The sequence below is a fragment of the Ptychodera flava genome, chromosome 20 (genome assembly GCF_041260155.1).
Source record: "Ptychodera flava strain L36383 chromosome 20, AS_Pfla_20210202, whole genome shotgun sequence".
Taxonomy (NCBI): domain Eukaryota; kingdom Metazoa; phylum Hemichordata; class Enteropneusta; family Ptychoderidae; genus Ptychodera; species Ptychodera flava.
The window spans coordinates 3,408,022-3,419,346 of NC_091947.1; the positions used below are offsets into that span (position 1 = coordinate 3,408,022).

Here is an 11,325-nt window from a genome sequence, read left to right on the forward strand (position 1 = left end):
CGATTTAACTGACAAATTAATGGAGGTAAAAATGAGATCAGGAATAATTGGATTTGCAACACCCGCCGAGTCGATGTGAGTAAACAGGTCGCAACCTTTGTAACCGGCGTGACATTTAAATATACATTTAGTGCATGAGATCAATAAAAGTTATCTAAATAAATCGTGGCAGAGTGACAATATCTGGGTATGGTCCGGCAGGAATACTTAAATCATTTATGAGTTTGTGAGGTAAACGTAATTAGCAAACAAAAACGAGGTCGCATAATTTTTGTGCTACAGACTTGGTTCCCTTGAGCTCAACATGTATAATATTCAGCAATTGCTATTCTATTCAATAGTTGGCTAGCGGATAGTTGGCTAGTGGCAACGTCATATGCGTTCTCTTCTTGAAAATCTTGGACTCTTGCTTTTTGTTTCTTCGACCGTTACACTCTTTAACATGCATGTTTATGTGCAATACATTGAAGGAATTATGGTAATATGTATAAGATGTCGTGTGGGAGATGAAAGAAGATTGGATTTTGCAGGAGTTCCGAGTAAAAGTTATGTATTATGCAAAGGTAAAATGCATGATTACGACGTACTAGGGCTTCATTATAACATTTGGCAAGAAGAAAGTATACACAAACTACACTGTTTAAATAAAGGATTAAGTTAAATAATTTTTTGTTCATTTGTTAATTTTTAACTACGTGTTTGTATGAAACGCCAATTATACAGTTTCTTGGTCATCGCATTAGCAGGCAATTGTTTACACCTATAAGCCAATCGAAGGTATTTAAGTATTTATTCACATGCTTTATTGGTATAACACACTATTGCATAAATGCAGGCGCGAACTCTGGTGGCAGTGTAAGAGATGCCACAATTAAAACAGAAATGTCACTGGTAAATATACTTGCGATTCTTTTCTCTCTTGGTATGGTTATTACATTGTATTGTACGCACATTGCATACCGTTTTGTATGCCTCGCAACTGAAAGACAAGAACTTTGCTTTGTTCAAAGAAATATTGACTATTCTCTTTCACAATAAAGGGACAGATTGAGTACGATTAGTTAGTGTATTCAAAGACTTTTTGAATACCTGCAAATTCCCTAAAAGATGCACCAAACTCTTTGGAAGTTCTGATATATTACCGTTCCAGACAATACAGAGTTACATTCTTCGAAATTACGATGCCACAACGGCGGTGCCGTCAACACTCAACTACAGAAAGCACAGGCTTTAAAATGTCCCAATTTTTGACGATTGTCTGCTGTCTATTTACGAGTCAATTGAGATATTTTTCATCCCCGGAATTTTTTAAGGCTTTCGTTGACTTCGAAAATAGCGTTTTTCGATTCCATAGTTTCACTGGACGTAAAATATGGACAAATAAGAGGAATTGATCATAGTCATTAGTAGTGGCAGCTAAATAAGTTCATTGATCAGTGTTAAAACGCACTGAACACAGGAGCTGGAACTTTCATGATAGAGATCTCAAGAGATTTTTGCTAAATAACCTTATGCACTTAAGTCAGCAAACAGCCTCATGGGGTCACGAAAGATTAAATCAAATGAACTTTTATCAGTTGGTTATATAAGAGTTTGGGGCATGCAGATCATTAGCATACAATTGTTCGCGCTTGTTTGTATAAAAATCGGTTGCTATTCAAAGTATACTGCTTCGAAAGCTGTGTTACGAACATGAAATTCTGTACATTGATAGTTAGTGTTATCCTTCTCCAGTCGACTGAAGGTACGTAACTCTATATATACGTAATGTGAACATAACACCTATTGCTATAACATCTAGCCATTATTACTATTACTGTCGAAATTATTTCATTTATGTTCACAATACTGACTGGGGAGGGTTGATATTGCTTGGGTAGTTCCTCTTTGAGACCATGGTAAAGTACTTGCATGGTAAGATGCATGGAAAAAAGTGATGACGTTAATTTTTGAAGAAATATTCTTACTTTAAATTTTACATCTCGCAGGTTATAATTCAGCGTATATAGGCAAGTTGTCCAAATCAACATAAAATCAACTTATTAAAACATCACGCTGATATACCTTTGCAGGGCTCGAAATTAACTTTTCTTCCTGGTAGTACACTTGGGCTACCACTTTCTGAAGTTGGTAGCCCAGTGACAATGGCTGGTAGCCCATGCATATTTTAGTCCAGGGATATCTTTTTCGTTTACCGGACAAGAAAAAGCTTTTTTCGAGATTCTGCCCATAAAGTGAATTTTCTAGTCATTTGATGTGAATATTGCACACCTATAATACCGAAGGAAACAGGTATAATCGATGTTAGTGATACTCAAAAGTTTGGTGACCTATTGACAACCGGTTTCACTGGCAAAGCTGTAAACAAATTTTGATAGTTGTCATGATAACGATACGACCTTTTTAGCACTGAGACATACTGTAGCACAGCTAAAAGTAAACCATGGGCTTTCTGAAGGGGGGGGGGCATAACATTTCTGAGTATTTGTGGTTGATATATTATGATCAAAATGCAACAAAAATGCATTTTCATTTGCTGTCATTTCCTTTGCCTGTCATTAAAGTACGGCAGTTCAGATAAAGAACTTTGTTGCAAAGTTCCTCCGTACGGTCATCTTCGTAATTTGCATAACTTAGTCATAGTCTGGCATTTCTCTGTCAAGCTGGCTTTGACTGCATTTAGCTAGTCCCAAAGTGACAGACCGGACATGGCATGCCAAGTACTGACTGCCTTTCAGGTCCTAGGCCTTGGTAGTCCGTGTGGGCTACCATTTCATGGATTTTGGTAGCCCCAGAGAAACGTTGGTAGTCTGTGGACGCGGGACTACCGCTAATTTCGAGCCCTGCTTTGTGTCACACACATTATTTCATACAAAATAATCGCGATCATACCAATCCATAATCCAATAACACTAGGTCAAAATTTGTAAGACAATAATTGTAAACATAGACACAAAACAGCACAGAACAGACAGTAAATAGACGGTACATAAACAAAGTCAAATTCATGAAAGAAAGATATATGGACCTCTAATCAATATAATTTGTAATTGCCTAAGCAAGTTATCCTCCTATAGAAAAGTCGGTTAAAGTATGCTACACGAGACTCAGTATGATTGCCATCTTTCAATTAACTTGAAATTAATGCGACAGATAAAACTATCAGGCAAGGCTAAATGAGAATTTGTAAAAACAGTTAAGGGTTACCAAAGAGCAAAAGCTTGTTGGGTAAATACTCGCGGTTCTCACTTTATAGGACTATGAAAAGGATTTTATTCATAATAGTCAGAGCTCATCCTTTTCAGTTTCCATTTCAGCAACAGATCTTAGATTTTCCTTTTTGTCTTTCAATCTAAATTTGAAACAATAAGGGGGTGTTTGTGTCAGGAAAGATAACAAAAAACTTGCTTGTCCTGCAACATGGCAATTCGCAAGGTCATGAAAAGACCTGTATGAGCTGTCGCCTTTGTTAATTTGTCTGCAGCTTTTGTGTTCACAAATGATGGACACCAAGATGGCCTTCATAACCCCGTCGTCAATCATCGACGTCCGTATCGTGACTGGCAAAATGAACTAAAATCCGTAACTGGGACTTTTCCGGAGTCATCTCGTCTTCTTCTTGCTCTGATGTCCGGGCGGGTCTATGTTCCTGTGGTCCGTGCAATGTTGTCACGTTACACCAGCCAGGTAGGGTTTGATTTTAATACGAGTATTCATAAATGATCTGCCATTTTTCAAAAAACATATGTTGCAATGCACCGAGAAGATAAATCTTATGGTTTATCTATAAAAATTGGTAATTGCCCACACTTCAGTCAGTCGATCCTCAAAGACAGCCACAAAAGTAACAGTCATATATGTGAGTATATCAACCTTGTCCGATCAATTTGTGCTGTATTATTTATCAACAATTATAAACGATGATAAGTCGATATAATTCTAGTATATCGTTTCTGCAACCATTGACAAATCATCTAAGGAGTAATTTATGTGAGAAGGGGGTATTATTAGGTACCATTTGATGTACAATTGGCAAATGCTAGATAAAGTCTGTATTTTTCAAAACTTATTTTAATATGTCGTAAACGCTTGTTAAGTTGTACACCCTTCTGTTTGAGGATACTGCTCATCAATTAGTGACAACTTAATACTTGATATGGCTTTCTGGAATATTGTTGAAAAGTGCAGCTATCGTAATATCGCACTTGTGAATGACCTTAGGAAAACCCGTATACCGATTAAATAATCATACACAGGCCAAACTTAAGTGTTGAAGTTTACACCCGTGGCCACTTTAGTGTTGATTAAGCCTGTCTGGTGCAAGCAGAAATTCTGTTTGTATAAACGAAACAAAGTGGTGATCGGTGTAATAAATGTAAGGTTCACTATCGGCACCCCACTGTTAGGATTGAGATAACGTTCTACTAAAATGTCTCGCCTGCCCAATTCAAATCGATCACAACACTGCACTGTAGACACGCTGTAAGTCTGCACTCCGACAATGAACATCAATAACAACGGTGGCGAATATCATAGGGTAAATCCTTCAGTGAGGACGTAGCAAGCTTGATTGTTCAAAATATAAGAGATTGTAGTGGCAATCCGGCACCTAGCGAGGTATCACGAGGAGCTTACAAAGAAACAAGCAAGCGTTTTAAGATAAGCGTGGAGGGAGCCAGAAAAGTTTGGAAGAGATGCACATGTATCAGGACAAGTTCCCTTCAACCGGGATGAGAAAAGTGTCGTTCATATGGTTACACACATGTGAATAAATGTACATGTAAATGCTACCCCGACTGTACTTTACTCTTACCTTTTCTCTCGTACCAAGTGAAATTGGAGAACGTTTATTCACAGTTTGTAGGAAAGAAACATGGCTTAGTGCAAGTGAATGTTTATTTCGAAAGTTTTGCAGTCAAGACGGGCGATGTCTGTAATTTAATCGCTAACACTTTCAAATTGGCATTTTCTCAATTCCCGCGTCTGAACAGAGTCTGAACACGACACTTGCGATACACGCTGTAGTATCGTTGGTATTCATTCACTGCAATATTGAAATCGGCGCAAAATGTGTGATGTTTTCTAACACTGACTGCATTGAAACACATGAATTTTAGCAGATACTGTGTACTGATAGGGCAAATGCTGTGGTCAACATCATACAGTGTATTTTATAATCACTCCCTAATTTCAGGCTAATCGGCGTGTCCATGGGGTACCGATAGTAGGATCATTATCACCACTGATACAGGGTAAAGTAACCGTTTTATCACCCTTCTGCAGACAGAATTTCTGCTTGTACCAGACAGGCTTGATCAACACTAAAGTGGCCACGGGTGTAAGTGTTGAAGTTTGTCACAAAAATCAACAAAGAGATGGAAATATGCTATAGTCTACTAGCAATGAAGAGTGCATAAAATTGCAATTTTTCTCTGGGCATTTTTAGAGCCAAAGTCTGCGTGTTTTTTCGGTTAAAACATTTCAATAAGTTTTCATTTTAGGGCAAAATTGTACATACTATCGGTCTGAATTTTAAAGGATTTGTATTATTTACTGAAATGATAAGTTCGACCGCTTAGAGATAGGCTTACGTCACAGATGCACGAAGAAAGGTCATTTCTGTATGGCTCTGAAACTATTTCGTGCAAAACAGGAGATATAAAAACGTAAGGTCTCATACATTTCATTTCGTTCTCTTGTTGTAAGCATCCTGATTTTATAATTTTCCTGCGTCCCGCTATACAAAGACGTGAAGAATTGATACAATCACTGTTGATGTTTCATGAAACGGCGAAGATGGCAGGAAATGCGATACTTGGTCGACTTGAGGAAGAAGCCGATGACAGGATATACACGTTTCTTCAAGATGCCTCCTGCAACTGCACCTGGTACTACATGTGAGAAAAATGATAAAAAACATATTTTTCTTTATTACATTTCCTGAACGTTGAAAACAATCGGCCATGTTGATTAAACGATTGTCTATTCTGTGTCTCTTGATGATCTGCCGGTCTTATAAACATGTTAAACTCACACGTCAGCGTTTTATTCTATTTCAAAATAAACTGCTCTTAGTGGTGACAAACTGGTTGCACTAAATATTTCATCTTTTTTTCGGAATTAACGCCATAAATTTACAGATGTAACTTCTGTGTTTTAATTTCCTTGTATATATTAAAGACTTCCTTAAACCAAATAAATTAAAACCTCTTTCAATAAAATGTTTTTTCCGAATGATACAAATGTATTTAAAATGTTATGTATGAGAAATCATTTACATTTTCTCTTTCATTACAGAGACGAACATGATCATGAGGTCAAGGGTTTCTACAAGGATCTGGTCCAAGCAGGTATCTTAAGAACGATATTTACCCGTAACTCGAAACATTAACAAAAGTACAGATCTTTCCAGGACTTATTTGTAGTATATAACAGAGAAAGATATCAAACGTAACAATTTAGTCAATCGTGCATGTGGAGAAAGAATCAGTAACAATTCGGAAATTAAACGGGTATAAAAATACTGTAACATTAGACACGTATAGGAACAGAACGATTTTTCGACAATAAAAGCAACTGCAATATTAGGGCATTGACTCAGAAATATTATGATTCGCAAAGCAGCAATAACACAGTCTTTTTCTCATTGGTCCAGTCTGTAAGAAAGCAGGCAGGAAATGTGTTTTCCAGTCTGCGACCTACGACATGTGCGTTAACATTGGTCCTACAAGCGACTTTCAAGCTGCAGGACTAGGTAAATATAGCAAAGGTAGAATCATGCAATTGCGGAAACGGTCTCGCCATCTTACCAAAATATTACATGTACTATGAAAATGAAGAAGTTGTTTCAATGCACTATGAATGTATTTTTTTCTCTTTGCAAGGAGGGAAAATCTGTATTAGAAGTTAATACAGAAGACAGCTACCCATAGAATGACTAAAAAAAATAAAATATTTGTTTAGATAACAAATACCAGTCATAGTTAAATATTCAACTGCGACTACCCACAAGTATCTCGAATAACTATCAAGAACTGTCACCAATTTTCTTTCGAAGGGCGGGGCCATCAATCTCTGCACTTAGAAATATTGCATATTTATACCCGCTTCTTTTGCAATGCAGGTATATTGTCGGGACAATTCGATGACTGCGGTGTATCTAGGACAAGTCAAATAGAAAATGCTATGCTGCTGTCAGATACATGGATGAAGTATGGTGGAGAATCACGGTTTTTTGTTCCCATTGGAAATCCAAAGAATTTCAATCCCAATGATATAAATGGCAAAAATATAGGCAAGTTCAAGTCGAAAAATCCAGAAACTATATTCTTAGAATCTATATTAATCCGTTAGCAGATTACTGGGTTAATTTAATCGAGCGCTAAATCAAGTAACTATCCAACCGCTCTGTTGCATTTCAAGAAAGTGTCATATTAGTATATTCGATTCAAGTTGTCATTTAACCATATATGTATATGTAGCAATGTCATAAATCTCACATGATTTTAGAATTGACTCAACTTGATCTTTAAATAGGTTTTATAAAGGGCTGGTACAGTAATCAACGCTGTCTTATCGACAGTAAGGTAAAAGGAGCCGAGTCCCTCAAATGGAATGAAGTACACTTCCTTGATTCCCCAGCCGAACTACATAATAGATTTCTGGAAAGCAAGGTAAAACATCAGTGTATAGATTTTTTGCTGTAAATCCAAGTGTTATGAAATACATTTTTAAAGATAAGCCATATCTTCAAGGTGGAAATGAACGCACTGCACAGTTTAAGGACCCTTCTCCTGTGAAACTGATAAGACTATAAAATAGAAAAAAAACTTAATTTGATCAAGCTGCAACGAGTGTTAATATATTTGTAATATGATCGTTTGCATCATAATGTAACTGCAAACCAGACCTCTATCTATTCCACTTTGAAGGACGACAAGAATCATCATACGTAATAAATGATACACGATACACGATACTTTTCGAAAAATGTTCAGAGTGAAGCAAGAACGTTTATTAAAGCAATACTATGCCCCCTCCCAACTCATAATGGACGAAAGCAAACTATCTGCTCCATTGTAGGCTTGGCCTCGTACATTGTCATGCAAAGATACCAGTGAACTTGTGTAGAAAATATCTTGGCCACATTGTTTGATTATCCAATACTGGTATTGAAAAAGCTATAACATAGTTCTAGATTAATACTGAAAACGTTATTTAGTTTGAAAATTGGAAATAGAAGAGTAGCTCATACTAATATTATCTATATTACCTTAATTTCACGCAAACAACTTTGAACATCACGGGTTGAAAACGAAATCAGTACGCAGAAAATTTGTAACAGAAAAATGTAAAACAGAAAAGAGTTTCCAATAAGTCTATTTTACAAATAGTGGAAGAGCATGGCAAATCCATCGTGCATTTTTGATAAAGGCATCAAATTTGACTCAGATGTGTCTTAATATGTGTTGAACAAAGTCAGATAGCGAGCTACTGAAAATATGTTAAGCGTTACCATTAAAATTCTTCTTCTATTTATACCTGACCAAAGACATCAAAATTGCCCCCAGACAAGGTATTTTTCCACTTGTAAGTGTCAACTGCAGAATACGTTTAGTGACTTTGGGTTGGATATTTTCAATTAGAAACTATGAGAAGAGTAATTGGCATATTCTTTTATATTTTCTTCACCACCTGACTTGTTAAACGGGTACATACACACAAAAACACAATGCTCATGCATAAGTAATGCATAATGTATTAAATCCTATCAAAGGATGGTGCTATGTCAGCCAGCAGTCAAGAAATATTAGGCCGTGGGCTAGAGGGGACTACGTGCACCCGTAGGATAACAAATCTGTATTTATAAAACCCTTGCGGTCCCTAGAATACAAAAACTACTCACCAAAGAATCATCCGTAGAGCAGCAACAATGGCATTTTACAGTAATTGATGGTCGCTATGTATAAAAAAGGCCACCACACCAGAACGAGGGTCTACCTATGAGAGCTATGTATCCAATTGATTTGACAACATTAAAGAGATACAAATAGTAATCTTAATAGGCATTTATGATGGTAATACATCCACTATTCACTACAGAATTGGATTTTAGAGTAACTGATGGTCGGCAGTTTTAAAAATGGCCGTCACATCAGAACGAGGTTCAACCTATGGTGCTTCGGTATCCAAATTGATTTATATTATGATAATCTACATTCATATCACATTTCATACTTTTATCACAAAATGCACAATTGTTATGAAAAATTTTAGTTATGCCCCGCCACTAAAATGAAATACCGTTTTAATACAATACATTAAAAATAACAATTGATTGGCTCTAGGAGTAAATCATATACCCTTTCGTCATCAGATTGATGCGGCATTTTTGCAATTGAACCTTTATAAAGAGGACAAACTCGAAAAGGCTGGCATGCTTGGCGGAACACCACCTGGACTCGAACCAATAGGGGATGTCATCCGTTGTTCTGATGGTGTGCAATTGGCAGTGCGCAAGGATAGCCGTGTCCTAGAATGGTTCAATACTGCCCTCAGAAGGATGAAAAACAGTGGTAAATACGCCAAGTTGTGCAGGCAGGCACAGATTGAACACGGTAAGTACACGTCTGTCATAAATCACTGACAATATATGCAAACACATTTTGACTGTTTTCTGTAGACGTACAGAATACATTTACCCTTTCTTAATGTGGATGGTAGAGTTTGTGTTATTTATACAAAAAAGGAGAAGATGTGATAATGTAAATTTTAATTTTCATTGCATTTATCGGTAGTTTTAAGATTTTGAAATGTTCTTGGACAATTGTACGGCTACACTGATGGCCACCCTTACATTAAAAAAATCCTTAGTCTTAGCTTGTGTCGAAAACTAAATCTGCACATAGTTTTAGATATAAAAGACGCTTAGAATGAGTTTCACCTATCGCTGAAACCTGCTTTAAACGCTTTTACGACGTATAGCTCACAGCCTACTATCATTCATATTACTTTTTGTTTATTTAGGTGGAAAAGGATGGTTTGAATGCACACCATAAACACTGCAAGGCGTCAATCGACAAAAAGACAAGATTATAGACACGAAGAAAGGGAAATTAAAAATGCTAATTTTACAGGCTAGAATCATGCATAAAAGTAATATTGCAAAATTCGTTACATCCGAAATGCATTAAAGTGACAAGAATAACGCCATTCAAGGTTAACGTTTGTTATCGTCATTCAAATGCTCATCAACTTAGGTTAAGATAGAGATTAAGCCAAATCCAATATATTGCAGCCTGATCTTGAATAAAATATTGAAATTTAAATATTCAAAATGACATAGTGTTTCTGGATTTTCTTCGCATAACATTTGTACGGTTTACAGGCTGATTTTCCTTGATCTTGATGTTGTCTTTTGCGTTTTTTGTCCTGTGTCCTTTCCTGTTCAGTAGACAATTGTCACTTCATTAAAAGACCGAAAAAGCTTAATTATCATACATGCTTCTTTCTTAGCCTTGCTCCCGCCTGTGGCTTTCAGATGGACGACCGAGTACGTGGACGACATTCTGTGGAAGAGATCACAAAACCACGACCGGTCTAATCTGTACAAATGATCCCGATTTTTTCGTATTTAATTGATATCAACAAATAGAGTACATTGGTATTTGGCGAAGGATAAGGCATGTGACGGTGCCGAGTCCATGTCATGTAATAAATAAAGTCAATACATCATTCACCATGAGAAAGGTATAAGATTTAACTGACAAATTCATGGAGGTAAAAATGAGATCAGGAATAATTGGATTTGTAACATTCGCTGAGTCGATGTGAGTAAACAGGTTGCAACCTTTGTAACCGGCGTGACGTTTAAATATACATGTAGTGCATGAGATCAATAAAAGTTATCTCAATAAATTGTGGCAGAGTGACAATATTTGAGTATGATCCGGTAGGAATACTTAAATCATTTATGAGTTCGTGAGGTAAACGTAATTAGCATACAAAAACGAGGTCGGATAATTTTTGTGCTACAGACTTGGTTCTCTTGAGCTCAACATGTAGTAATATTCAGCAATTGCTATTCTCTTCAATAGTTGGCTAGTGGATAGTTGGCTAGTGGCTACGTCATTCACGGGTTCTTCTCGAAAATCTTGCACTCTTGCTTCTTGTTTCTTCGACCGTTGGTCTCTTTAACATGCATGTTTATGTGCAATACATTGAAGGTATTTTGATAATATTTATAAATACTTTATTAACACACATCATTCCATTGTAGGGATGAAAAGGGTTACATGAACTCAGAAAAAAATAATAGTGTCTCAG

General features: G+C 36.6%; 1 long non-coding RNA gene across 1 annotated transcript; it reads left to right on the top strand.

Moving 5' to 3' along the window:
* The first annotated feature begins 7,542 nt into the window (after nt 1–7,542).
* LOC139119611 (uncharacterized) lies at nt 7,543–10,337 on the top strand. Its single transcript, XR_011548953.1, has 3 exons — nt 7,543–7,673; nt 9,377–9,617; nt 10,027–10,337. It is a non-coding gene; the product is annotated as an uncharacterized lncRNA (long non-coding RNA).
* Nucleotides 10,338–11,325: the final 988 nt, after the last annotated feature.